The sequence below is a fragment of the Bos indicus x Bos taurus genome, chromosome 21, assembly GCF_003369695.1.
Source record: "Bos indicus x Bos taurus breed Angus x Brahman F1 hybrid chromosome 21, Bos_hybrid_MaternalHap_v2.0, whole genome shotgun sequence".
NCBI classification, from domain to species: domain Eukaryota; kingdom Metazoa; phylum Chordata; class Mammalia; order Artiodactyla; family Bovidae; genus Bos; species Bos indicus x Bos taurus.
In genome coordinates this window covers 20425432-20451860 of record NC_040096.1, presented here as the reverse complement: position 1 = coordinate 20451860, position 26429 = coordinate 20425432, and the positions used below count along the sequence as shown (strand labels likewise).

The 26429-nt window shown below is 50.3% G+C and overlaps 1 protein-coding gene across 2 annotated transcripts in view; it reads right to left on the bottom strand.

The window, feature by feature from the left end:
* ACAN (aggrecan) overlaps positions 1 to 25528 on the bottom strand; it is a 68926-nt gene extending 43398 nt beyond the window's left edge. For both annotated transcript variants that reach the window (XM_027521682.1, XM_027521683.1), the window contains exon 1: positions 25174 to 25528. The gene's annotated coding sequence lies outside the window, so the exon portion shown is untranslated. The remainder of the gene's footprint in view (positions 1 to 25173) is intronic.
* Between the last annotated feature and the right edge of the window lie 901 nt (positions 25529 to 26429).

Sequence of the window (26429 nt, the reverse complement as noted above, 5' to 3'; positions counted from 1 at the left end):
TGGATTCCAGTGTGTCCAGGCCTCACTGAGCCTTTATGTGAGGAGATGGACTCTGCCAGTCCCCACAACAGGGCAGCCTTTCTGCAGGGGAAATGGAGCTGGATGGTGGCGATGGGATTGGGAGGCTGGGGCTGAGGACAGGGGAAGGGGTTGTCTAAAATGGAGGGAAAGAGGGGCTTGAGGAGCGGGTGAAAGTTGGAGGGTCTGTGCAGAGCTTCTGTGGGCTCCATGTGTGTGAGGTTGGGCTCATTACCAAGGAACTGGCTTTTTCAGGACAGAATTATTAGGAAGTTTGATGGGGGAAAGAGAGCATGCTAGTGCTTTGAACCTGAGCTCAGGCCATGTGTGTGTGTGTGAGAGAGAGACAGACAGACACACACAAACCCATAGTTGAACGTATGGAAACCCTCCACCTCCTCATCAGCTAGACCCTATCAGATGGCTACCAACCCAGTCAGGGCTTTGACCTTTATTCCATCAGATTATGGGGCTGAATGGGAGGGGCTCACCTGCCTGCCCTGAATTCTTATTCCAGCAACATGCCGCGGAGACCCCTAGACCTGTATCCCAGTCCTGCTCGGCACCTCCTGCTTTAATAACCAAAGATCCATCTCCATGGCTATTTCAGAGACTAAGCAAGAGAATGTGCCAGGCAGACCCTGCTTCTGAGGGCGGGGGCTGTGTCTCTGGCTCGGCAGCAAGCCCAGGGTCTGGCACTCAGCAGGCATCTGTCAGCACCACTCTCTTCCCTCCTCCCTAGAGTCAGGCCTGGGTGAGCCTCTCAGAATGTGGGGACTGGAAGAGCGTCTAGTGGTTACAGGGAGGCTTCTTGCCCTGGGATGAGGGTTGGATGAGATGACTTTCCATAAAGGATAAAACTGCCTTTGCCAACATCACCACCCTACCACACATTTGGAAAATAAGGAACTAGAGAAAATAAATCACCATCATCCTCCATCCTAATCCAACCATTGTTCGTGTTTTGATAGTTTTCCTTCTGGTTTTTTTCCTTAGGCATCCACTTGCGTTTTGTGGAGTTGTAATCTTTTTGCATCCTGTTTGCTTTTTCCACACAGCATGGTGAATCAAATGACTTGTTTTTGGTTCCTTCAGAACTGACGGATGGCTTTGGGGCTGTACAATCACGACTTTGCTGCTGGGAATCCTGTCTACATGGCCGAGGCAGGTGATCTTCAGTCTCTAATTGAACAGGAAGTGCTCATTCATTCTTCACGGGGTGACCCCCGCCACAGTTAGTGTGTTAGTCGCACAGTTGTTTCTGACTCTTTGCAACCCGTGGACTGTAGCCTCCCAGGTTCCTCTGTCCATGGAATTCTCCAGGCAAGAATACCGGAAAGAGAGATTTTAAACCCAGAATAGGGAAAGTGGCAGGGATCCCACATCAAGGACACATCTGGCCAGACTGACTCCAACTGCAGCTGCTAATTTCCCACATATTCTAAATAGACATGGTGGGAAGGCGTGGAAAAGGGGAGTCAGGAAACTGACTCCAGGTGAACTCACACAAGCCCTCAGTTTTCTCATCTGCATGCTGGAATCAGAATGGGACATGGTGAAGATAATTTTCATGGATGCTAATGCTCATTTTATATTTTCTCCTCTTTCTCTTCTCTCTCTTTTGCTTATTCTCTCTCCATCTGTATCTTTTTCTAAAAAATAGAGTTGATTTCCTTATTCCTATTGTGTTACTTGGGCTTCCTTCATGGCTCAGATGGTAAAGATTCTGCCTGCAATGCAGGAGACCTGGGTTTGATCCATGGGTTGGGAAGATCCCCTGGAGGAGGGCATGGCAACCCACTTCAATATTCTTGCCTGGAAAATCCCCATGGACAGAGGAGCCTGGTGGGTAAGTCCATGGGGTCACAAAGAGTTGGACACAACTGAGTGACTAAGCACAGTGCATTGTATTACTTGCTTGGTTATCACTACAAATTAAATTCTGCAAATGTTTTCCTGCTTTCTGGGCAATTAAGTGGGTCCATTGGAAAAAGCTGTGGCAGCAGGTTGGGGGTGCTGCAGAGCGACCTTTCAAACCCATAGTTTTGTCTAGGATTGGCCTCAAGCAGCCCTGTGCTAAGACAGAGGGCACAGTGAGGTGGGGAGGGAGGGTTTTCCTCTGAGTTGCTTATATTCTTGTAGATGGAGACATATCTGTACCTAGAAAATAGCAGGCGTGTGAGTGGGTGCCAGGTCCTTGATGCTGTCTAGAATGGCTGTGTGACCCCAAGTGTAGTTTTTGCATCTTTGACAAAACGTAGCATGGGAGAATTGGCCCTGGAGTTCTCTGAGACTCTAAGTGCCAGCTCCACACAGTGCAGAAAAGAGACATTTGATATAGGGTCAGAGTCGGTCACATCTCACCTGTCACAGCCTCCCCCCGGGTTAGAAATGAGCTCATCTCTTGTTCTGATCCTGCACCCAGATCAGCATTCCCTGGGAAGGTTCGAAACCACTGGGAAAGATGCCCCCCTGTGCCCTCCACATGCTGGGGAAGATGTAGGGGGCAGCAGAGGGATGCAAAGAGGGGAGCTGTGTGGTTATGAGTATCATGCCTAAGTTCAGAGGTATTAGGCTTTCAGGGGAGCCTCAGGCTCTCAAGGGAGGAGCAAGGTTCAAGTGGAGGAATCAGAAGAAATCAAGAAATGATCAAGAAAAGAAATCAAGAAATGACACAGGTCCAGGGACTTCCCTGGTGGTCCAGGGGCTAAGACTCCACATTTCCAAAGCAGGGGACCCAGGTTCGATCCCTGGTCCGGGAACTAGATCCCACAGGCTGCAATGAAGATTAAAGATCCCGTGTGCTACAACTAAGAGCCAGAGCAGCCAAATAAGTAAATAAAACAATAAATTAGTTAATAAAAAATAAAAAGAAAGACATGTGTCCAGAAAGTGTCACATCTGGTGCCTGTGTATGTGTGCTCCCAGTTGTGTTCAACTCCCTGTGACCCCACGGACTGTAGCCCACCAGGCATTCTCTACTAATGTGGGCTCGCCTTCGAGTGGTGCCCGTGGCTTGGGTCTGGCCCTCCTCTTTCTCTTCCTTCCTTTTGCTCACGCAGTTTGTTCCTTCCAGAAGACTTTATATCTGTAGAACAGCTCTTCATCTGACCTAATCATAGCCTTTTCTGAATCCAGGGTAAATACTACCTCCTGGGAACTTCCAGATACCTTGGCCTGAAACCATCTCCTTTCTGCCCATGTTCTTTGTCATTCCTTGTGGTTACCTCCAACTAATGAACAAACACATGCCAGCTTGTGATTTCTTTCCCATCGTTGTTTTAAACTCCCAGGCTAAGCACTTATGGGGGGTGTATGGGTGGGGAGTGGGGCTGTGTAGTGAGAAGAAGATGACTTTGGAGTCACAGGCATGTGCTTGTGTGTGCTGAGTCATGTCTGACTCTTTGTGACCCCATGGCCTGTAGTCCACCAGGCTCCTCTGTCCATGGGATTCTCCAGGTAAGAAATACTGGAGTGGATTGCCATTTCCTCCTCCAGGGGATCTTCCCGACCTAGGGATCGAACTCATGTCTTCTGTGTCTCCTGCATTGGCAGGTGGATTCTTTTACCACTGAGCCACCTGGGAAGCCCTTGGAGTAACATAGATTCTGTTGAATTGCAACTGTGATACTTACATGTGAACATAAAACCTTGGCCCAATTATTTAACCTCTTGAAGGATCAATTTCCTTAATTCTAAAGTGCTGATCAAATAGGATCTATCATATAGGATTTCTTTAATTCCCTGGAGAAGGGCATGGTAACCCACTCCAATATTCTTGCCTGGATAGAGGAGCCTGGTGGGCTACAGTCCATGGGGTCTCAAAAAAGTTGGATATGACTGAAGCGACTTAGCATGCATGCTCTGTGTGGCTTTCAGTAAATTCTGTCTCCTTTCCTAAATCTTATCAGACCGGATCCTCCCTGGCTGAGGTGGGAGAACAGCTGCATTGTGTACACACATCATGGTCTTCAATCCATTGTGGGTGTGCTGAGCACCTAGTGTGGGCACCAAGCACTGGGCTCTGCACATCATAGTCCCTCAACCAACGTGAACTGACTTGATAGAAGTTATACCCGATAGAGTTCATGCCTAGATCTAATTGAGATGATGTCCCATGTGTGGATGGTCATTTGATTTGCAATGACAGCAAACAGTGGGCTCCCCTACAACTTGGTTAACTTAGGGCTCATGACTATATTCACCCCAAGCCTGGGTATAGGATGATAGTTCAAATAAAAGTCTAGATTGCTTAAGTGAGATGCTGATGCTGCTGGTGTCCTCTCCAGTGACCCAAGCCTTGTCACTCTCAGAGCTGCCCCATGTTCACTGAATGAGGCCAGCCATCCCTGTTCCACCCTTAGGCAACAGTGAGCACCTTACAGCCAAAATCAGCTTATACTGTGGTTTCACAGACAATCTAAAGACTGCCTTTATTGGACTTCCTTGGTGGTACAGTGGATGGGAATCCTTCTGCCAAGGCAGGGGACATGGGTCCAATCCCTGGTCAGGGAAGATCCCACGTGCTGAGGCGCAACTAAGCCTGCGCACCACAACTACTGAGCCTGTGCTCTAGAGCCCGGGAGCAGCAACTTCTGAAGCCCATGTGCTGTAGAGCCCGTGCTCCACAACGAGAGAAGCTAGCGCAATGAGAAGCCTGCAACAAAGAGTAGCTTTCACTTGCTGCCAGCACAGCCAAAATAAATCAATAAATAACAGCACTGATTTTGGTTGGCTGAAGGTGTGAGTAGGTTTGCAGGTAAAGGCCCTCCCTATGGAGGTGGGTGACAGGCACAGTGGGAACCCAAAAGGAGTAGTTCTGGTTCAGGGCACAGTGAAGTGTTAGTTGCTCAGTGGTGCCCGAGTTTTTGTGACTCTATGGACTGTAGCCGGCCAGGCTCATCTGTCCATGGGATTTTCTAGGTAAGAATACTGGAGTGGGTTGCCATTTCCTTCTCAGGGGACTCAGGGATTGAACCCGGGTCGCCTGCTTTGCAAGCAGATTCTTTACTGTCTGAGCCACCAGGGAATCCCACAGTTGTTTTTAAAAAACATCAGTTTCTACTCTCTCTGGCCTTTCTGTCTTGATTTCCTTCACTCACTGAAAAAGGTCCTTGCTAGTAACAACTGCTTGACCTGGATCTACTGTGATGAGAGATATGCTATTCTTCTCTCTGGGGTCCACTTTGAACCCAGGAACCATGCAATTTCCTGAAATAGCCTAGTCTCAGTTTCCTAGGAGACCATATGGTCTGGGAGAAGGTGAGTACGTTAAAACTACAACCTGAATTCATACCTTTGACTCATCTAAAATATAGATGAGCTTGAGAAAGTTTCTTGACAACTCTGGCCAGAATATCCATGAATGATGGCTCTGGAAATAGCTAATTTCCAGTTAGGAGGAGAACAGGGAGTGATGACTCCCATGACAAATTGCTCTAAATGTCTTATTTCCTCTAAATCATCAAACAGAAGTCCTTTTGTTCCCTGAGCAGTCTGATCTGTTGGGTGGGGTGGTAAAAGGCATTGGGAGGAAGGAAGCTTATATCACATTGGAATCTTGAGTGAGCCAGGGACGTAGAGCTCAGATCAGAAAGGACCGTTAAAACGAATCTTGGCCTATATTTCATGGCAGAACAGGACGAATGCTCTTGGAGTAAAGTCCAGCCCCTTCTCATGTTCTATTAAGTCCCTACATTCTATGCCCTCACTCCTGCTCACACCACATCATACCTCTATTCCCAGCCACATTCTAGCTATTTCTTGAACATAAAAATGTGTTTCTTTTTAATGGCTTTAGTTCCTTCTCTTCCTTCTTCCTGGTACACATTTCTGGATCTTTCCCTCATTGGCCACTTCCATCATTCTAGCTTCAGTTCAAATGTCCCTTCCCTGACCACCCTTTCCTGACCCCTACCCAGTACCTCCTATCACGTCACCCTATTATTGTTTATTTATAGCATTATCATTACTAGAACTTCCTGCACTTTTCCATTTGCTTGTTTATTATTTGTTTCCTCTACTAGAATATACATTCCATGAGGGCAGGGACTTTTGTCTGTTTTGCTCACTACTATCCCTGGGGGCTCTGGAGAAGGCAATGGCACCCCACTCCAGCACTCTTGCCTGGAAAATCCCATGGACGGAGGAGCCTGGTAGGACACGACTGAGCGACTTCACTTTCACTTTTCACTTTCCTGCATTGGAGAAGGAAATGGCAACCCATTCCAGTGTTCTTGCCTGGAGAATCCCAGGGATGGGGGAGCCTGGTGGGCTGCCGTCTATGGGGTCGCACAGAGTTGGACACGACTGAAGTGACAGCAGCAGCAGCATCCCTGGGGGCTCAGATGGTAAAGAATCTGCCTGCAATGGGGGAGACCCAGGTTTGATCCCTGGGTTGGGAAGACTCCCTGGAGAAGGGACTGGCTACCCACTCCAATATTCTGGCCTGGAGGATTCCATGGACAGAGGAGCCTGGCAGGCTACATACAGTACACAAGTTTGCAAAGAACTGGACACAACTGAGTGACTAACACTATACCTACTTAGGCTTCCTAGGTGGTGCAGTGGTAAAGAATTCACCTGCCAATAAAGGAGACAGAGGAGATGTGGGTTCTATTTCTGGGTCAGGAAGATCCCCTGGAGAAGGAAATGGTAACCCACTTCAGTATTCTTAGAATATTCCATGAACAGAGGAGCCTGGCAGGCCACAGTCCATGGGGTCACAAAAAGTCAGACACAACTGAGCACCCACACACACATACATACTTTAGGTGTCTGCAACAGTGCTTGGCACATAGAAGGTATTCAACACATATTTGTTAAATGAATGAATGAATGAATGGTGCTTCATGAATGGGCAATGTCCCTTCTGGATTGTTTGGGAACAGAAGGAGCACTAAGCTTAAGACTGATAATAACTGTTGCAAATCAACTGATTTCAAAGCATTCTTGCCTCCTCAACCCTGAAACACATTAGAAGGCCTAGGAGGAGTGTTAACTCTGAATGCGGGTCAGGGGTAGCCCGGAACATACCATGGCCCATGGAAACATCCATTTACCCTCGTCTCCTACTAGGAGAGGACCAAGACTGGTCAGCATGGATCTGGGGACCACTAAGCAGGGAGTGGTGGGTGACCCAGGAGATAGAACCCTGGGACAGAACAGAACTCAGAGTCATCTAACAGCCTGATGAAGGCTGTGTATTTAAGGAGCTGGGAGTGAGCCAGGTCCAGAGCTGGGAAGGAAGGCCAGCCATGATGGTGCTTCTTAGGATGGGAGATTGCACCCAAACCTGGCCCCAAACCATAAGACCAGACCAGGGTGGGCACCAGAGGGAAGAACTCAGCTCAACATCACCAGCCTTTCCCCATCACTCCCACCTCTCCTTACCCTCGACTGCAAATTCCCAGTAAAACCAGTTTAAAATGGAGAGTGGTACATGGCACAGTTTAAAATGGAGAGTGGTACATTAATGGCTCCCGATTCACTCGCCCAGGGACACTGAGCTTTGCCCTGTTCTCTGTGTGGAAAAAAACTGGTACTTGGGACCTGCCCCTTCCTGTTCTCAGCCTTCCATTCCAACCCGGGATCTTGGAGGTTTTCTCTGCATTAATTTCAGACGTTGTGTAAATATCAGACCTGGGAGTTTGGAAAAGAATAAGTATCCTTCAGCCCAAACTTTCCATCAGGCACAAGAACCTTTCCTGGGGCAGGAATCTGGGGCCAAGAACTGAGTTCCCTCCAGTTGGCGCTGACCACCAACCTGGCAGGACAGAGTGCTCCTTCCTGTAGGAGTTTGGGAAGGGGCTAGGGGACCCAGCAGGACTCATCAGGGGCCTCCCTTGGTGGGAACTGAGCCCAGGTTTCCAAAACTATCTTTGGTAAAGCTTTCTGACAGCTGAAGGTCCTGGCCAGCAACGACACAGGCGTTTGGGGTTACAGATGAATTCCTGAGCAAAGCAGAGGGCCAAGTGCCTAGGATGCAGCTAAAAGGAAACAAAAGGGCAACTAGCCCAACCCCTTAAACTCCGGGGGCAGATGCCCAGGTTCTTGGAGTTTAGTCTAGACTTGGGGTCTAGTCAAGAGTAAGAAAGAGGATGGGCCACTGGAATCAAGCCTCATTCTCTTGACTGTAGTTGCATGCCCTAATTCTAGGACTGGGAAGACGTCATAGAGAACATTCACTTAGTTCCTTTTGGGTCAGGCTTCTCTTTGAGAGCCACTGGATGTTGTGGACCTGGCTCCCAGAAGGTAGTCTCTAAGTCTTTATTTACCTGGGGGCCTTGGGCCACACTGGATTGTCTGTACTAACAGTGTGATTTACGGCGGGGGTCTTGGGTCATGTGATATCAACTTGACCTCTGGAAGGACTGGAAACTAAGGTCAGCATGTGGGTGGTCAGCCATGTCTACATGACCAACCCACAGTGAAAATCCTGGACTCAGGTGAGCTTCCTGGGGTGGCAACACTCTGTACACATTGCAACCCATTGTTGTTGGGGAAGTAAAGGTTGTCCACGCAACTCCCTGGGACAGCGCAACTGGATGCTCATGCCTGGTCTCTCTGGGACCCTGTCCTGTGTGGCTCTTCCCTATGTTGGTTTTGATCTGTATCCATCTGCTGTGATAAATAGTAACTGTGAGTGTAACAGCTTTGCTGAGCTCTGAGTCCTTCTAGTAATCAACTGCACCACAAGGAGGTCTTGGAAACCTCCTGAAACTTTCTGCTCCACCAGGTTAGTTCGCCCTGCCCAGGGGGGTTTAGCGTGGTCCGGGTACACAGCAGACAAGCCCGCTTCTCCCCATGGCCATCCTTCAGTGACACTGCTTTCTCTTCTTGGCGCATATGCTCTGAAGAGCTGAGCACTCTTTTTTTGGCCCTCATGTGGACGGAATCATTGCCTTTCATCTGGAAAAGTTCCAAGGATTTCCTGGCTCTCCTCCCTCCCTCTTTTCCTCCATCAAACACCCATCATGTGGAAAACTCTGCAGCGGGTGTTGAGGAAGGATCAGAGTGGATCTGCCGCTGGGGCTCACTGTGTGAGGCAGGAGGTGAGATGTGTGAATAAATCCTACAGCACCAGAGGGGAGCCTCTCTCAATGAGACCGCTCCACAAGCTAAGACATAGAAATCACTCCTGTTTTGGGAGGACCTGGGAGAACTGTGAAGAAGAGATGGCTTTTGAACTGAGCCTTGAAAGATGTGACGAAGGGGACGACAGAGGAAGAGATGGCAGGATAGCATCACCGACTCAATGGACATGAGTTTGAGTAAACTCCGGGAGATGGTGAAGGACAGGGAAGGCTGGCCTGCTGCAGTCCATGGGGTCGAAAAGAGTCGGACATGACTGAGTGACTGAATGATGACAATGGGCCTGTGGAGGTAGGGGAAGGGCATTCTGGGAGGGTCACATGAATAAAGGTATGGTAAAAGGAGTGGATCCAACTGGTGTAGGATCACATACAGTTAGAAACAAAGCTGGGCCAGATTCTGAAGAGCCTCCATGATTGGGCTAATGAGTTTGGTTTTGTTTTGTAGGTGATGGTGGGGGGCTGTCTCAGGGTTTTGGGGAATGCCCTGATCTTAGGTGTGTATCAGGAGGAAACCACGGCCCCCAGTATCTCTGCTTGCTCTGTGAAGTTCCCATTGCCATCAAGTGCACCCTCCTCCCTCACAGCAGGAGTGCATGCGGCCTATAGCATTTGTCTGTTTCTGCAGGAAGACTGCACCCACTGGGCTATGCACTGGGCTTGTCCATCCTTGGGTCTCCCTTGTCCATGAGCACCTACCCTTCCTCTCAAAATGGCTATAAATTGAAGGTTGAGCCCAAGCTGGGCATGGTGCCCAGCAGCAGTGTGAACAAACAAATCATATCATTCAAGGTTCACAATCGTCCTGGGAGGGGCTCCGTTACTGGTCCTGTTTTTAGAACGGAGGATACAGAGGCTCAGAGCAGGTAAATGACTTACCGTAAATCCTGTAGCCAGGGAACGCTAGACCCAGAATTCAAACCTAGATCGGTCTGACTCCAAAACCAGTGCTCCTAACTAGATCCCTGCTCCCCACGTCCATGCTAGGGATGGGGGCACGTGCTGAGAATGGAACCTGTCACGGGTTTGTTCTTGTCACCCAACGAACTTTGATAATCTGTGCAGTGAAGGGACATTTGTGGTGTGCCTCCCACATGGGGAGACTTCACATTTTGACTCAAAGCACCAAGGCGCCTTGGGGCGGTAGAATGCGCTCAAAACCCAGAGACAGGCAGAGAACTTGCTCTCTGAACTCCTCACAGACCTTTCTGACTCTTGATTTGTTTCAGAACAATTGGAGGAGAGCTGCAAACATTGACATGATAAGATGTTGCACCCCTTTCCCGCTTCCTCCTTTTCCAGCTGTCTCCCATGTGTCCCCAGTTCGCTGCCAGCTGCTCCTGGTGGTATGACTATGCCCTGCAAGGCTGTCAGGACTGTGGTGCCTATTAGCCTCCTGACGGGATGCCAGAGCAGCGACCTTCATGAAAACGCCTTCTAGGGATTCATGCTGTCTGCTGCCTCCCAGCTCCTCCTAGTCAAGGTTTCTTCCTCACGAGAAAGCCAACTTTCCTTTTTCAAAGAATTGATTCTTTTTTTTTTTTTTTTTAAGCTGTGGTAAAATACAAATAGGGCTTCCCAGGTGGCGCTAGTGGTAAAGAACCCACCTGCCAGTGCAAGAGACGGAAGAGACGCAAGTTCGATTCCTGGGTCAGGAAGAGCCCGTGGAGGAAGGCATGGCAACCCACTCCACATGGCAACCCACTTCAGTATTCTTGTCTGGAGAATCCCTTGGACAGAGGAGCCTGGCAGGCCACAGTCCATAGGGTGGCGAAGAGTCAGACATGACTAAAGCGACTTAGCATGCATGCAAAATATAAATAACATAAAATTTACCATCTTAACTATTTTCAAGTTCAGATATTTTATCATTCAGTGGCATCAAGTGCATTCACACTGTTCGACAACCATCCATTCACATTGTTCCACCATCCATCTTCAGAATTAATCTTGCAAAATGAAACTCTGTACCCATTAAACAAGAACTCCCATTTCTGCTTCCCCCAGCCCCTAGAAACCACCAGGCTACTTTCTGTTTCTATGAATTGGGCTTGGACTACTATCTCTCCGTCTGAGGAGGCAAATCTATACTGCTGTCTGGCACAATCTTTAGAGATCATTGTGTGCTATTCCAATTGGAATTTTTCGCATCCAATTTTTTTCTGGAATATTTTGTATATCCAGGGAGGCCTTCATGTACTCAGGACTCTCTAGGGTACCACACTGCCTCCAGCATCCTGGGATGCTTTCACATACCCCAGCAATGATCTGCATCTTCAGGGGGTTGGGCTCTAAGGCTGCACACAAGCTGGAACCCAAGTAGGATCAAAACTCCCCTTGAAAATCTCTTAAGAAAGGTGTCCTGGTGGAGTCCTCCCACTAACATTCTCTCCCAATGAGTTGAATGCAATCATCTTTCTTCCATTACTGCGTGGGACTGTTGTTTCTTTATCTGAGAAGAAGATAAATTTGTTGGCTTGTTAGGAGGGCCAGGATGTATGAGAAATACATATTAAACACTAGATGCATGTGTGATACCTCAAGATCCTCATGCTCTGAGAGGAACGAGGGGACAGAGGTCAACCCTGGGGACAGCAAATTTGAGCCCCTTGTTTCTGCCTCACTGGGGACGTGGAGCCATTAGTGGAGTGGCTGCAGAGTTTCTCACTAAAGCATGCTCTCTCCCAGTGACTGTCACTGCACTGTAGCTGCTTCAAACTCGGGAGAGCTTGATGCCAATTTCCCTTGATGGAAAAATTCACCCGCAGCTGCACAACCAGTAGATGTATGAGGACAAGGAACCAGGGCTCTCTGCATCATGTGACGAGCAGACAGCACTCTCTCCCATCTAAGCTGTGGGCTCTCCTGAAGGTCAAGGAAAACTTTGCATTTCTCCTTTTGTATTCCCTACTGTGTTCAATAGAGAGCCTGGCATGTAGAAGATTCCAATTATGGAAAAACTGTTTACTTACTTAGAAACACATTCACCTTATATGACGGAGCACAAAAAAAAGCAAGTTGCAAAATAATATGTAGAATGAGACTCCATTTCATTTTTATGTAAATCTATTCATGGAAAAAAGACCACAAAGATATACAGAAATGTAACTCTGGTTATCTTCTGGCGGAGAGTTTGCAGTCAATTTTAACTTTTTTCATTTTGAAAGTTTTATTTCCTAAACTTTCTATGTTGTTCACTATTTTTTTTTAAAGGAAAAATGTTTCTAAAAAGAAAATGAAATTTTATGTCCTTAAAAAAAACTTCATTCAAGACAATCACAGAAGAGAATAAACTCCGGTCCTGGAGGCCATTAGGAGAACTGGAGTTTGTGGGTCAAAGCCAACAGACTCCCCAGTGACCAATGTGACAGCCAACTGGGGTTGGGGCGGGTGGAGAGGAGTGTATCAGTGGAGAAAGGCAGAGGGAGAAAGTTCTTTCCATGTTAGAAGTCTTGGAAATCTGCTGGGAAACAGAATTTTCTTCTGTCCCAGTGTTCAACAGACTCTGGACCCACGGTCTTTCTAGCTCATGGCTCCCTCTCCTGGAGGTGTCCCTGAATCTGCCAAATAATCCCCATGAATCAAGGGCATGATGTGCAGGAATAAACAGGGCTTTACACATACACCCTGAAGGACGAGCCCCAGACTGAGGGACAAGCTCTGTGGCTTCTCTTTCTTATGCTAAATGTCAGGGCCTGGTCTGAGAAATTCTGCCTTCTTTCTAGGCAGAGTGTAGGAAACCATGAACTTTACAATCAGATAGTCATGAGTTCAAGTTCTGGAGTTCAAGTTCTGGCCCTACCACTTAACACTGTGCCTCGGTTTCACTATCTTCTATCCATGGGATTCTCCAGGCAAGAATACTGGAGTGGGTTGCCATGACCTTTTCCAGGGGATCTTCCCTACCCAGGGATTGAACCAGCGTCTCTTACATCTCCTGCATTAGTGGGCAGATTCTTTACACTAGCGCCACCTGGGAAGCCCCTCTATAAAACAGAGATAATTAAACCTACGTGTGTGTGTGTGTGTGTGTGTGTGTGTGTGTGTGTGTGTGTGTATAGCTCGATTCAGGTAATGAGAGGGCATTTATACCCTATGGACTCCACTTGCCCAGCCTCTGGTTAGCATACAGCACTGACCTATTGGATCACTTATTTAATCTGCCTTTCCTGACAGCAGAGAAGGCAATGTCACCCCACTCCAGTACTCTTGCCTGGAAAACCCCATGGACGGAGGAACCTGGTGGGCTGCAGTCTATGGGGTTGCTAACAGTTGGACACGACTGAGTGACTTCACTTTCACTTTTCACTTTCATGCATTGGAGAAGGAAATGGCAACCCACTCCAGTGTTCTTGCCTGGAGAATCACAGAGATGGGGGAGCCTGATGGGCTGCTGTCTATGAGTTCGCACAGAGTCGGACACGACTGAAGTGACTTAGCAGCAGCAGTTTCCTGATAGAACTTCCTTTACATCTTACAAATGCAAAAAGTGAAAGTGTTAGTGGCTCAGTCATGTCTGACTCTTTACAACTCCATGGACAGTAGCCTGCTAGGCTCCTCTGTCCATGGAATTCTCCAGGCAAGAATATTGGAGTGGGTATTGGAGTGGGTAACCATTCCCTTCTCCAGGGAATTGTCTGGAGCCAGGGATTGACCCAGGTCTCCTGCATTGGTGTATTCTTTACTGTCTGAGCCACCAGGAAAGACCTACTAATGAAGCATAGATCTAAAATATAACAAGAGTCAATAAAGAATGCTATGGGCTGAATTCTGTCTCTCCCCTTGCCCCAAAAGGTATGTTGAAGCTCTAACCCCCAGTACCTGTGAATATGAGCTTATCTGGAAATAGAAGCTTTGCAGATGTAATTTAGTTAAGATAAGGTCATTACAGTGGTTCAATAGGGCTTGCTGTGGTTTCCAGGTATGTCAGGAGGCCTGCGCTAGCTTCAGGGTGCCTGGAAGCATAAGGTACTTGCTGCATCTCTCTGGTCCCTTCCTGCTCTGAGCTGTATGACTACTTAAGAGCATAAGTGGGCAGGAAAGCAGCTGATCAACTTCATCTTGGGCAAGAAGAGGCAATCACACGATCATCCAACCCACTGACTCAAAATTCAGGTTCTGAGACACCAGGAATGGGCCCGGGGAACATTCACAATGAACAGCAATTACTGCTTGAGTGCACTTGCTCTGTGCCACACACCTTGGTTTAGCTATGTTATCTTACTTTATCCTTCCAGCAACCTTATGAAGGGAGAGTCAATGTACCCAATTTACGGATAAGGAAACTGATGCACACAAGACTAGTCAACCCTGGTGAAGTCACACCTCTGGTTGAACAGGCCAAACTGGGCCCAGAGCCCTTCAACCTGACTCCACCCCTGGAAAACAGTGGCCTGAGGGATTCCTTGATGAGTCCAGGTGTTAGATGTCATTAGGAAGGACGCTGGAAATAAAATGTAAGTGACAATGCACTGGACCTCCATCACAAAAGAGAGACAAGATGGACTTGGAGTTCAAGGAAGGCCCACAGTGGGTGGGGCCTGAGAGCACAGAGCTGGAGGGGAATACTCCTAAGTGTGGATGGTGAAGGCTGAGAAGAGCTGCCCACTGAGGTCTTCAGAATCATGAAGACGCTGAGCTGCAATGCCAGGGGAAACCTTGTCTTGTTCTCCATCCTCTTCCCTGGTGCCTGGCTGGCCGTCTAAAATGTCATGGGGAGTGCTGGGACCCTGCAGCTTGAAAGAGGTACTGGAAATGCAATAAAAGAGCCCATGACCCATGATGGGTAGCCAGTGATAGAACCTGAGGCTCCAAAGGTGTTAGGACCTAAAACAATGTTTATTTCTAAAAGTAGCTGCTCCTCACGATGTTTGAGTCAGCATGAATCATTAAGGAAAGCTTGGAAAGAGAGCAGCCATTCATCTCCTCAGCTGGGCCCCTCTGATGGCAGAACATCAGCTCGCCGGGGTGACTACGCAGAGTCCCTGGGTCCTGGCCGGGGTGGGTGGGGCCGCTGAAGTGGGCGGGGCAGGTGGGAACTGCCCTTAGACAGCTGCCATGTTCAGCAGACAGACCGCTGGGAGCAAGAAAATTGGGCCCTCGTCCCAGCACTGACAGTCACACCTCCAGGCAGGACATATATTTTTCTAGGTTCTGGCTTTCACATCTACGACAAGAGAAAGATGCACCATACAATGGCTTTCAGAAGACATAAGATCTGAGTTGTTCTCATAGAATCTGATGCCGACTCCCATAATCATTGCCCCTCTCAATTCACTTCTGTGGCCTCTGTGGGGTGTCAGAGACACACAACTCCTATGCTGACCCCCTGGAGGATAGTTTGAAAAGCACTGGATAGAAGTCACTCGGCAGACTTTTAATTAATTTTTTTGGCCATGCCATGTGGCACGCGGAATCTTAGTTCCCTGACCACGGATGGAACCTGGGCCCACGGCGGTAAAAGTGCGGAGTCCTAACCACTGGACCACCAGGGAGGTCCCACTCAGCAGACTTTTACTGAGCACCTACTGTGTGGCAAGTGTTTTCCATGTGTTGGAGATAGAAGACAATCAAGATAGACAGGGCTTCTGGTCTTGGAGGGGCTGGGAAGGGGGCAGACAAGCAGAGACGAAAACAGCCAAGCAGAAACTTTCAGACAGTGATAAGCTGCAAGGAAAATACGACAAAGGGCTGCTGGAGTGTGGGGTTGAGGGTGTCACGTTCTGTATACTGGGTGGCCAAGAAGGCTTCATTGAGGAGGGGACATTTGGACCCGAATGACCAGAAAGAGCCAGCCACACAGAGCCCTGTGGGAAGGGCATCCAGGCAGAGGAGCCCAGGAGGGCAAAGGCTCTGAGGTGGGAATGAAGTGGGAGGACAGTGGCTGAAGAGGCCAGCAGGAGGCCAGTGGTGGGTGAGGGGAGAGTGTATCACGGAGACCAGCTCCTGAGGGCCTTGGGCTTTATTCTAAGTGTGAAAGGACCACACCGCTAAGGTCTTCTAAGAGCCTCGGCAATCCCCAGAGGGCAGAGGAGGGCCTGACTGCCTGGTGCCTGCATCTATGGGTAGGTTCCTACACCGACACAGGCTTCTTACGGTGACTAAGGAGTAGTCCAGACTAGTGGCCAGTGTCCAGCCACTGCAGTTGCCTGAGCCCTACCTGGTGCTTATCAGAGTCTTGCTGACCCCTGTGGGTGAAGCCCGGGGTGGGGACCCCTGAGGCACTGAGAGAGCAGAGGGAGCTCCTGAGAGCAATGGAGGGTGAGGAGCCTCCTTGACCAATAAAGTCACTCCAGTCCCCCGACGGGGTGACACAGCAGCCCTCTCCCTATGGAACGGGCAGGAAGGACTCAGGTTCTCTCATACCACGGGGACCTTCTCTCTTAAAATGTCAACAAGCTATAGCAGAAGTCATGGCAGGTGGGGCACAGGCAGCAACTGAAATCCAGAACGAGGCTGCGCCAGGGGAATGAAAGGCTGAGGTAAAGGGGTGAAGAAGCACCCTGACTGGGCTGTGTGGACCTGGGGAGTGGGGTGATACCCACAGATGGAGTGGTGAGGAAGGCGGACAGAGACAGGCAGGGAGACAGGGCACCTCTCTGCTAAGCTCTGGGGCTGCCATTCCCGGCGGCCGGCGCGGGGTGTGCTATTCACAGAGACTTCCAGGAGACTGGCGCCCCCTGGAGTCAGACGGCAGGTAGAGCACACTGGGTCAGGCCTGCAGCCCAGGGGAGGAGATAGGGTGTGGGTGTGTGTGCTGGAGGGAGACCAGCCTGGTCTGGAGACAGAACCCTGTTCAGAGGCACAAGCCAGAGGAGGAGCCAGGGCTCCACCCTCCAGTAAACCACACTGAATGCTCTACCTCTCTCTCTCCTTTTTTTTTTTTAATCTAGGGGAAAAAAAAGAACTAAAACGAACTCCCAGCAAGACCAGTGTTTAAACAGAAGGTGGCAGGTAGGAGGTGGAAAAGGAGAGGTTGGGTCCAGCTTTGCTCAGACGGTAAAGAATCCTCCTGCCATGCGGGAGACCTGGGTTCGATCCCTGGGTCAGGAAGATCCCCTGGAGGAGGGCATGGCAACCCTCTCCAGTGTTCCTTGCCTAGAGAATTCCCATGGACAGAGGAGACTGGCGGGCTACAGTCCACAGGGTCGCAAATAGTTGGACATGACTGACTGATCAAACACAGCAGTGACTGTGTTTGAGGTTTAGGGCTTTAAGCTGTCCTTGGTGGGGTCCCTCTTGTCCTGGGTTGGCCGCCGGGGCCCTGGTGCTGCAGCTTCATCCCTGCCTCAGCATCAGATCTGGCTGACTGCCTAGATCAGCATCTCCAGGCCGAGAACCTCACTCTGCTCTAGGGAAGAAGAGTGCTCTGGTCACATTCAATGTGAGGAACTTGATGGTGATTTCCAATGCTCATTAGCACGCTGAGAAGTCCTACAAGAAAGGGGTACTTTTTATTCTGTTTAACCCTTGGGGATGAGCTTTTTTTTTTACATGCAATGCCTATTGACATCTCGGGAAAGAATGTTCCACTTTGGTGAACCCAGGGCTAGCTTCTTCTGACTCTAGAGCAGAATGTACTTTTACATTCAAGTACACTAAATGTACTTTAATCCCAGGTCAAGGACAACTGTATAATGAAAGAATGGTCCCTGTCTCAGGTAGGAGAGAGGATATGTGAAAGTTTCTCAGTTATGTCTGACTCTTAGTGACCCCATGGACTATACAGTCCGTGGAATTCTCCAGGCCAGAATACTGGAGTGGGTAGCTCTTCCCACAGGACAGGGGAGGCAGGCCTCTACTTTCTCATTACTCTAAAGAACAAAGGTAGGGGCAGAGGCTGTAGTTCTATCTGCAAAAAAGGGAGGACAAGTCATACCAAAAGGTAGGGCTAGAGGGAGGGGCTCAGAATCAAATGCAACAAGAGGAACAGTTTTGGGCTTTAAACGAGGGGTTCGGACTAATGGGACTGCATTAGAATCACCTGGGGAGATTTTGAAAAACACAGATGCCTAACCTGCCTCCCCGCAACAATCTCTGGGGAACCCCTGTTTCTCAAAAGCTCCTCCAATGTTTCTGATTCTAGGGACAGAGATTACCTCTGGTGACAGCTTCTAGGCCCCCTTTCCAGTGTCTTGTAAAACGGACAAACATCTGCTGCATCCCTGAGTCATCTTAGAATCCAGGTGTTCCTCTGAGCCATTCGGATAAGCAGGTCAAAAAGAGGGGTTTGGGGAGGAAGGGAGCACCCCTGGCGGGGGAGGGAAGTAGTGGTGGGAAGGTCAGGCCAAGATCCAGAGTTTGTTGGGGAAAATGTGGCCTCCATTCCCCCTGGCTTTGGACTTTTCTCTACTAATAGGTTTTCTTCCCCAAAACAACCCTGAGACCAGCAAGGACCCTGGAGGGACAGAGCCAGAAGGAGGCCCAACGGTGGGCGATGGGTGGTCCCAGGACACAGTGTGTCCACAGGTAGATGTGATGGCCAGTGTTTCTGTGTCCTAGCACCTCCTGTTACTGGTTTGAATGTGACATGTGACATGGAGGGAGGAGCCTCAGCAGCCTGGTTAAAACCACGACTCTGCTAAGAGCAGCCTGCGCCCCCTCCAAATCCAGTGCCCTCCCCTCTTTGGGACTCAGTCTCCTCCCTTGTATGATGAAGGAGGCAGGGGATTTTTTTTTTTTTTTTCTGGCCATACCTTGCAGCATGTGGGATCTTAGTTCCCTGACCAGTGATTGAACCCATGTCCTGTGCTTTGGGAGTGCAGAGTCTTAACCACTGGATCACCAGGGAAGTCCCAGGCAGGTGATTTAAATTCTCCCTAAGTCCCACTGTGCTCTGAGGCTTCATGATTCTGAGAAGGCTCAGAGAAATGTGTTCTGGCTCAGTCCCTCAATCATGTCTGACTCTGCAACCCCATGGACTGTGGCCCATCAGGCTCCTCTGTCCATGGAATTTTCCAGGTAAGAGTACTGGAGTGGGTTGCCATTTCCATCTCCGGGGGTTCTTCCCGTCCCAGGGATAGAAACCGCATCTCCTGCATTGGAAGGCAGATTCTTTGCCAGTGAGTCACTTGGATTTCTCAAATCCACCCATTTGGTTAGTGGCTTTTAGTTAGGCCTTAATTTATTTCAACTCCATGTGAGTGACAAATGGTCCCATTTTAAAGAAGGGAAAATGGAGGTATTCAATGACATGCCTGCACTGAGATAAGTCTCTGGGTGCCTGATCCTGATTTGGTCCTCTTTTCAGTTCTGAGGTCCCATTCCTACCTCCCTCTCCCCATGGGGATCCAGCTCTTGGGGATGTCCCAGCTCAGTGGTTGTATCTGCAGTTCCCTCTAGAGGGAGCTGTTGCCTGGTGCAGTAACCTGACCCTAGTAGGCAGTGGGAACCACAGGTCCTGGTTTCTGGCCTTCTGGGGATAGATCAGCAGAGTGGAGGATGCCCATCTGGGTATTGTTGGCACTTTCCTTGTCAAGAATTGAAAGGAGTTTATAGAGCAACGGTCCACTGGTTTGTTCATTCATTTATTCATTCAGCCTGTCTGTGTGTGTCCAGTCCTGGCTTAGATACAATGTACACCAGATACAAAACCAGCTTGGGCTTCACAGGCACCCCCACAAGGCAGCTTCCTAGACAGTAACTTCTCACTAATCTGGACCTGTGAAGGCAGGCCTTAGTATCTCTATTTTACAGATAAGGAAACTGAGGCTCAGAGAGGTGAAGCAATTTCCTCACATTGCACAGCACAGTTTATGTGACTCCAAGTCCAGGGCGCCTCACAGTGGAGAATGCACACCCTGGGCTTCTTGCTGAAGCAAAGCCTTCCCCATCTTCTCACCCCTTGCTGAGACCTATATGTATGAGGAGGAGGAGCTGACCCCCCACCCCTGCAAGCAGAAGGCATTACTATGGCAACCGTGCTCCAAACAGAAACCTTCTTGGACCTCATAATCACATGTCTACACCAGCTGATGCGGTAACTTTCCAGAGTGGGACCTTTAAAAACCTCAGATAATAATAACAGCTGCTATTTATTGTACTGTATGTCAGCTCCTTTATTTGCTTTATCTTGAATTCTCTCAAACTATCTCACAAGCCCCATTTCATAGGCGCAGAAACTGAGGCTCAGAGCAGATGACTTGCCCAAGTGCTTGTAGCTAGGATTTCAACTTGGATCTGGGCCACCAAAGTCCAAGTTATCTCTACTTTACCTCTGTGGTCCTGGCTCTTTTTTTCATTTGTTGTCTGCTCTTACTCACCTGCCACACTCTCTTTTCTTGCCCTCCTACCCCCGGCTTACTTTCCTGCTGTTAGACACAGTCGGACATGGCCTGACCCAATGGCTAAACGACAATCTGGAGCAGGGTTTCTTAATCTCGGCACTATTGACATTTGGGGCTGGGTAATTCTCTTGTTGAAGCAAAGACATTGTCCTGTGCATCATACATATTCAGCAGCATCCTTGGTCTCTGCCCACTAAAGGTCAGCAGACAGTATCATTCCTCTCTCACAGTGACAACACTAAGTATCTACAGACATGACCAAATATTCCTGGGGTGCACAACAGCCCTCCAGTTTAGAACCACTGTCATAGAAATGAGGAGTCAGGGTCAAGTTGATTATAACCTGCCTTCCCCATTAGACCATGGGCAGCTGGAGGGCAGGAAGAGCGAACTGTTTGATGTACTGCTGTGTTATCCACACCTACTGTAGTGCCTGGCATGTGGCAAGTGCTGCTGAAAGAATGAACGAGTGAGTGAGGTTTCCATGAACATGGTATGTTTCAGGATGAGGGCCTGAAGGGTGACGTTCCCATCCGGATCCTCATCGACCTGCAGGGGCTGGTGCACAATACCTTTTCCTTTTTAGGCCTCAGTCTCCCTTTGCCATCTCTTAAATGAGGGTCCTCCCTGGCCCTGAAGCCCTGGACATCAGTGGTCTGCAAACTGCCACGTTCCATCTCTGAGGCCCAGAGTCCAGGGGCTGAGAAGAGTCTCAGCCCTGGACAGAAGAGAGGCTGTCTCCCCACAGGCTGGACACTGAGATCTGCCCAGTCTTGAGTTTCTCCTTCTTTATCCACGCTCCTCAAGTCAAATCAATTACAGAGAGACAGGCAAGTGCTCCCCTCCTTGCCACACCCCCCCCCCAAGACCCCATGCAGTAGAGGTGGCTCCTTTTCAGAGTGTGTGTCTTAAAAGGAAAAACATGTAACCTCAAAGGTAACCAAATATCCCGATCGTGGTGCCCAGCACCACACACCCCAAATCCACCTATTCATGAGTTTAACAAAAAGCTTCTTTAGGGTACACTGTAAGGCCATTGAGAGGGAGAAAAGTCGCCTCTTACACACCCAGGCCAGCCCGCAGGGCCGCCCTCCCAGCACACACACTCACACACACACATACTCGGGCCGCTTACAAGAAGGCTCTGAGTTTTTAAAAGTAAACCCTACCGTTTCCGCTCTTGCCCTGGATTCAACTTTTGAAAAAAGGAACTGTTTTTACCGGTTTCCCTACAAATTCCCCCTTTTTCTGGTCCTCCCTTTGCCTCAATCCCGTGCCCTCCCCCGAACCCTACTTTCGCCCCGCCCCCAGCAGCTGATCTTTTGCAGCCCCTACCCCAGCTCCCCAGGGCAGATGCCACACAGACAGCCTGGCCTTTGCCCCCTGGAACAGGGCTTTCTTAAGGGGGGCAGTAAAGCTCCCATCAAATATGATGGGAGCATGGCCAAGAGGTGGCCTGGTGAGAGCAGGAGAGGACAGCTCCTGTTTCAAGATGTGTTCCCATCCATAGATGCCCCCTTCCCTTTCCAAAGGCAGCCAGCTAGCCCTGTCCCCTTGCCTGCTCCACTTGTAAGCAGGCCTGTCCTCTTCCTTGAACTTGCCCTTCACTCCCACCTCCAGCTTCCATCTTCCAAGATATTTAAGGGTCTTGTTCCTACAAGTGCAGCAAGGATGCCCCAGTGCCTGCCAGCTGGGGCCATGAGGCAGGAGTTTCTCAGAAACGAAACATCATCCGGACCAGAGGCTTTCCAATTCTTTTGATCGCAACCCGCAGTGAGAAATACATTATGCAAATACCAAATTTGTGTATATTAATGCATATACACGTAGATTGTCAACACAAATATGCTTCTGTAGAACTGCAAAGTATATATCAGAAAGCAAAGTTTCTAGAAGCAATACTTACCTTTGCAGCATGGGAGACACTATTCCTATTTCATTAAACTGCCACTAAACTGGTTTCAAAACTGGCAGTTGGACAACTTCTGTGCTAAATGTTCTTGTGGGAACAGACTAAAAATGACACTCCTAACTGGGGCCCATGGGCTTCCCTTGGCTCAGCTGAGGTCCTCCTAGCATCTAACAAGAGGGGCCTTGAGAGGGACCAGGTTCTAGAAGGGATCGTTAAAAAAAAATCCACATCAAAAGTTGGACACATGGTCTTTCACTGAGACAGATTTGGGACCCTGGGGTGGAGGGAGTGGCTAGAAACCGCTAGAGGAGAGGAATTCAGGTTTGTGGTGTCTGCTGAGAGCTGAACAAGGCATTATATTATGTCTTTTAATCCTCACAAAAATCCCCAATTGGAGGTTTTCCTCCCCTTTTTAGAAAAAATAAAACTGAGTCTTAGGGAGGCTAAGTAAGATAAAGTCATGTGGCCAGTAGCTGGCTGAGCTGGGATTCGAACCCGGGTCTGCCTTGGCTGGCATGCTTCTCAGCCACATGGCTCTTCTCTACCAGCTCAGGAGGTGAGCTCTGTCTTGAATTCCAACTCTGACTGGGGAGTCTGACAGGCGATTCTGGGTCTGTGAGGATGGAGAAACACCCCAGCTCAGCAGGTGGGGGTGCAGGCTGCCTGGGATGGGACTGTGCGTGTGAGAGGATGACACAGGCAAAATGTGTGCATGGGTGTGAGGAAGGGCTCAGACAGCGCAGTTTCTCATCCCTCAAACACACAGGCTCCCCACCCAAAGAAGTAATAATATATGTTTTCCCCTTCTGAATTCTTAGCTGTTGAAAAGGGCTTTCAACAATAAAAGGGCTTTCAATAATAAAAGGGCTTTTTATTATCTGAGGGCTTTCAGATAATAAAGGGAGAATCCCAATTTAAGTATGAAATTCACTGAAAGTTTCTAGTGAAAGAAAACCTTCGACTTTATATTAAAATCAGTAATAATAATAATATCAAACAGCTTTGCATGCTTGTCCGGGGGCAGGCACTTTGCCAAGAGCTTTGCTTGGGTCACGTCAAACCTTCCGTTTACAGAGGACCCGCTCTGGGCCAGCACGGAGCACAGAGCCTGGTACCTAGGTGGCGCTTGCAGATATCAGAATGAATGAATGTACCCGGCGTTGAACTAGAAACTGCACAGAAGTACAACTAATTTAAACACAACTCTATGTCACCTGAGGAATTCCAGTATTTCTCTGAGAGATATTTTCTTCCTTTTGAATATTCCTTCATCCAAAACTTTTTAAACTGGAGAGATCTTTTGTTTTGTACTTTTATCTTTCAGGTTACAATCATCATTTCCCCTCACCCCACGTTCTCACCCCTAACAAGACTTTGCCTTTTCTCTCCTATTGCCTTTCCATTCCTGGGTAGTCTCTTCCTGGCCCAGTGATTGACAGGTCAACACTCTTACATCAAACTGAGCCTTGTCAGCCCCTTTGCCCAGGAGCTCAGGCAACCTGACTGTCCTGTCTCCTTGGCAACCCTTAAGGCAAGGAAGAAAGAGAAGGATTTGATCCCAGATGTCTGGACCCTTCAGTCAGGACTAATGATCGATAGATTGTGGCCTCAGAAAACCTACATTCTAGTCCTACCCATGCCCCTTAGTCATTTCTGGAATCACTTTCCCTCAGAGATGAGGGTGTTTCCAAGGCTCAGGGTTCCCCCAGACTGTCAGACACCCACCCACTGCAGCATCCAAGACCTGAACCATCACACTAACCCAATTCAGCTTTGCATATTCCTCTCTTTCCTCCTGGCAGCCAGCCACTCCCACAGTATTTACGCATCAATCAAAATGCACAGCCCTGGGCTCCTTAGTGGTGAAACCCTCGAAGAATCCCATCAGAACCCCGCTTATGACTGCAAGGAGGAGAATGATGAAAAAGTTTGGGTTGGATGCTGTCCCCTTATAAGAGACAACTCCCACTCCTACAGTCTGCTCTAGCCTAGGACATGGGTTCCACTGACATTGACAACTGCCTACCCAACCCCAGGGGTAATGGGGGTTACCCCATCCTGCTCCACCGTCACTGGCTTCTCCTGTAGGGGAACCTAGAGATGGAAAGGCTACCTGTGGCCCCGGGTCCTCATCTATCCTCTTCTTCCTTGAGGAATTCTCCTCCTGGGTAGCATGTTCAGAGCACTGCTCTTGGCTCTCTTGTGGGCAGCTCAGGCGCCCTGTCCCAGGTTCTGCCAATTCCTGCCGGCTTTTTCCCCACCTCCAGGTGCCCAGTGGCCAAGGAAGTGGGACCAAATGGGGGAGTTCTCTCAGCCTCTGCTTAGGCACCTGCTGGGTACCTGGCACAATGCCTTGTCATTTCATTTAGTGTCTAACCACTCTGCTGTCAGGAAGCCTCCTCTTTCCCCTCTGACAGAGGACAGGCCAAGGCTCCGGAAAATGAAGCATCTCCCCACCCCTTTCAACTCAAAAGTAGCCCAGCGGGATTGGGACCCACAGTTCTCTGACTCTGAAGCAGCTACTCTGTCCATTACGGCTCCTCCCAGACCCTCGGGCTTGAAAACAGACGGGAGTTTGGAGCGAAGGCTCCTTTGCTCTCTCTTCCTTCATTCTGGGGACCGGGAGCAAGAGCCCCCCTCACGTGTTCCCTAGCCCCATCCACGCTGAGTCTGCAACAGCCAGAAAGTTTGCCCAAGTCCATTGCGGACGCAGCGGGTGGACGTCGGGGGTCCGCAGCACACGCCTCCGGGGAGAGGGGGAGACCGAGGCAGCGCAGCCTCCGGCACAGAGGGGGAGCCACAGCACCTCCCCCGGCTCGCCAGGCGCGCTGGGAGAGCCTCCCTCTGGAGGGCAGGAGACGGTTACCTTCAAGAGTTGGGCTTCCTTCTCCAAGAACTTCAGTCCCATACACTTGGCGAGACAGCGGGGCTCCTGGGGCCGGGATGCCCGGGTCTGGCCGCGCCGCGGGGGAGACGCTCTGGGCGGGCGCTGCGCACCCCTCCTCCTGCCGGCGTCCTGTCCGCAGGTCCCCTCGGGCGGTGGCCGCAGTGGCGGCGTCTGGGTAGCGGAGTCCCGGCCGGCCTGGGGAAGGGATGCTGAAAGGCGCCCGGAGCCCCCTGACACCCGTGTCAGATGCCGGCCGGCGAGGGTGCTGAGAGAGAGACCTTGAGCAGCGCCGCGCGCGTCCTCAGCTCTGCGAGCCCCTCTGGAGCGGCGGGAAGGTAGGTGGGCGGGCGGGCGGGCGGGCACGGCGCGCGGTGACACATACATAGGGGCGGGCGGGGGAGGGGAGGACCCCGGAGGGGGCGGGGGGGGCGAGCGCGAAGGGAAACCCCACCCCCGGGGGACCCGAGGGGCGGCCGACAGGGGGAGGGGAAGGCAGAGGCTGCTGGAGCGCGCTGGACCCCGGCTCCGGTCCGGCGCGCAGCGGGGGAAGCCGCCCGGCGCGCAGGGCGCGAGAGGAGCGCTCCCCACGGCGGCGCGGCCCCAGCAGCCCCGGGGCCCGCGGGAGGACGGCGGCGCGGGAAGGGCTGGAGGGCCCCGCGTCTGCAATGCGGTCGGGCCGCTCCGCAGTCGGAGGGGGCCCCGGAGGGCCGCACCGGCACTGGCAGTCCCCGGCGGGCTGGGCTCCGCGGCCGCCGCGGCCGGACCGGGCTCCCAGGCGCGCGCGCAGGGTCTGCGGCTGATGCTCCGCAAGATGCGATAGCGAGGGGCGCGGCCCCCTGCTCCCCGGCCGCGCTCCGGAAGGACCCTCCTGGGGAACTGGCTGAAAGTTTTTGGGGATGGGGTGCTCCGAGAAGGCAGGCGAGTACGGAGGGGCAAAGGAGGTTAGGGGACTGCGAGGAGGCATGCTAGGGGCTGGAAGCCTCAGCACCAAAGGCTGAGGGTCTTCACAATCCAGGAGAGACAGACAAGGATATATTTCAAACGGAGCAGGAATTCTCCAGTAGCTGCAGACACCCCCCTCCTTAATTTTGATTCCAGGCAAAAGAATAAAAGAACTAACAGCATTTGAAGACCTTCTGTGAGCTGGTTGCTTAATACACATTAATATCTCATTTAATTTTCCCAAAGAGCCCAAGGAGATACATATTACAACTACTTTACCTCCCGCAAAAAAA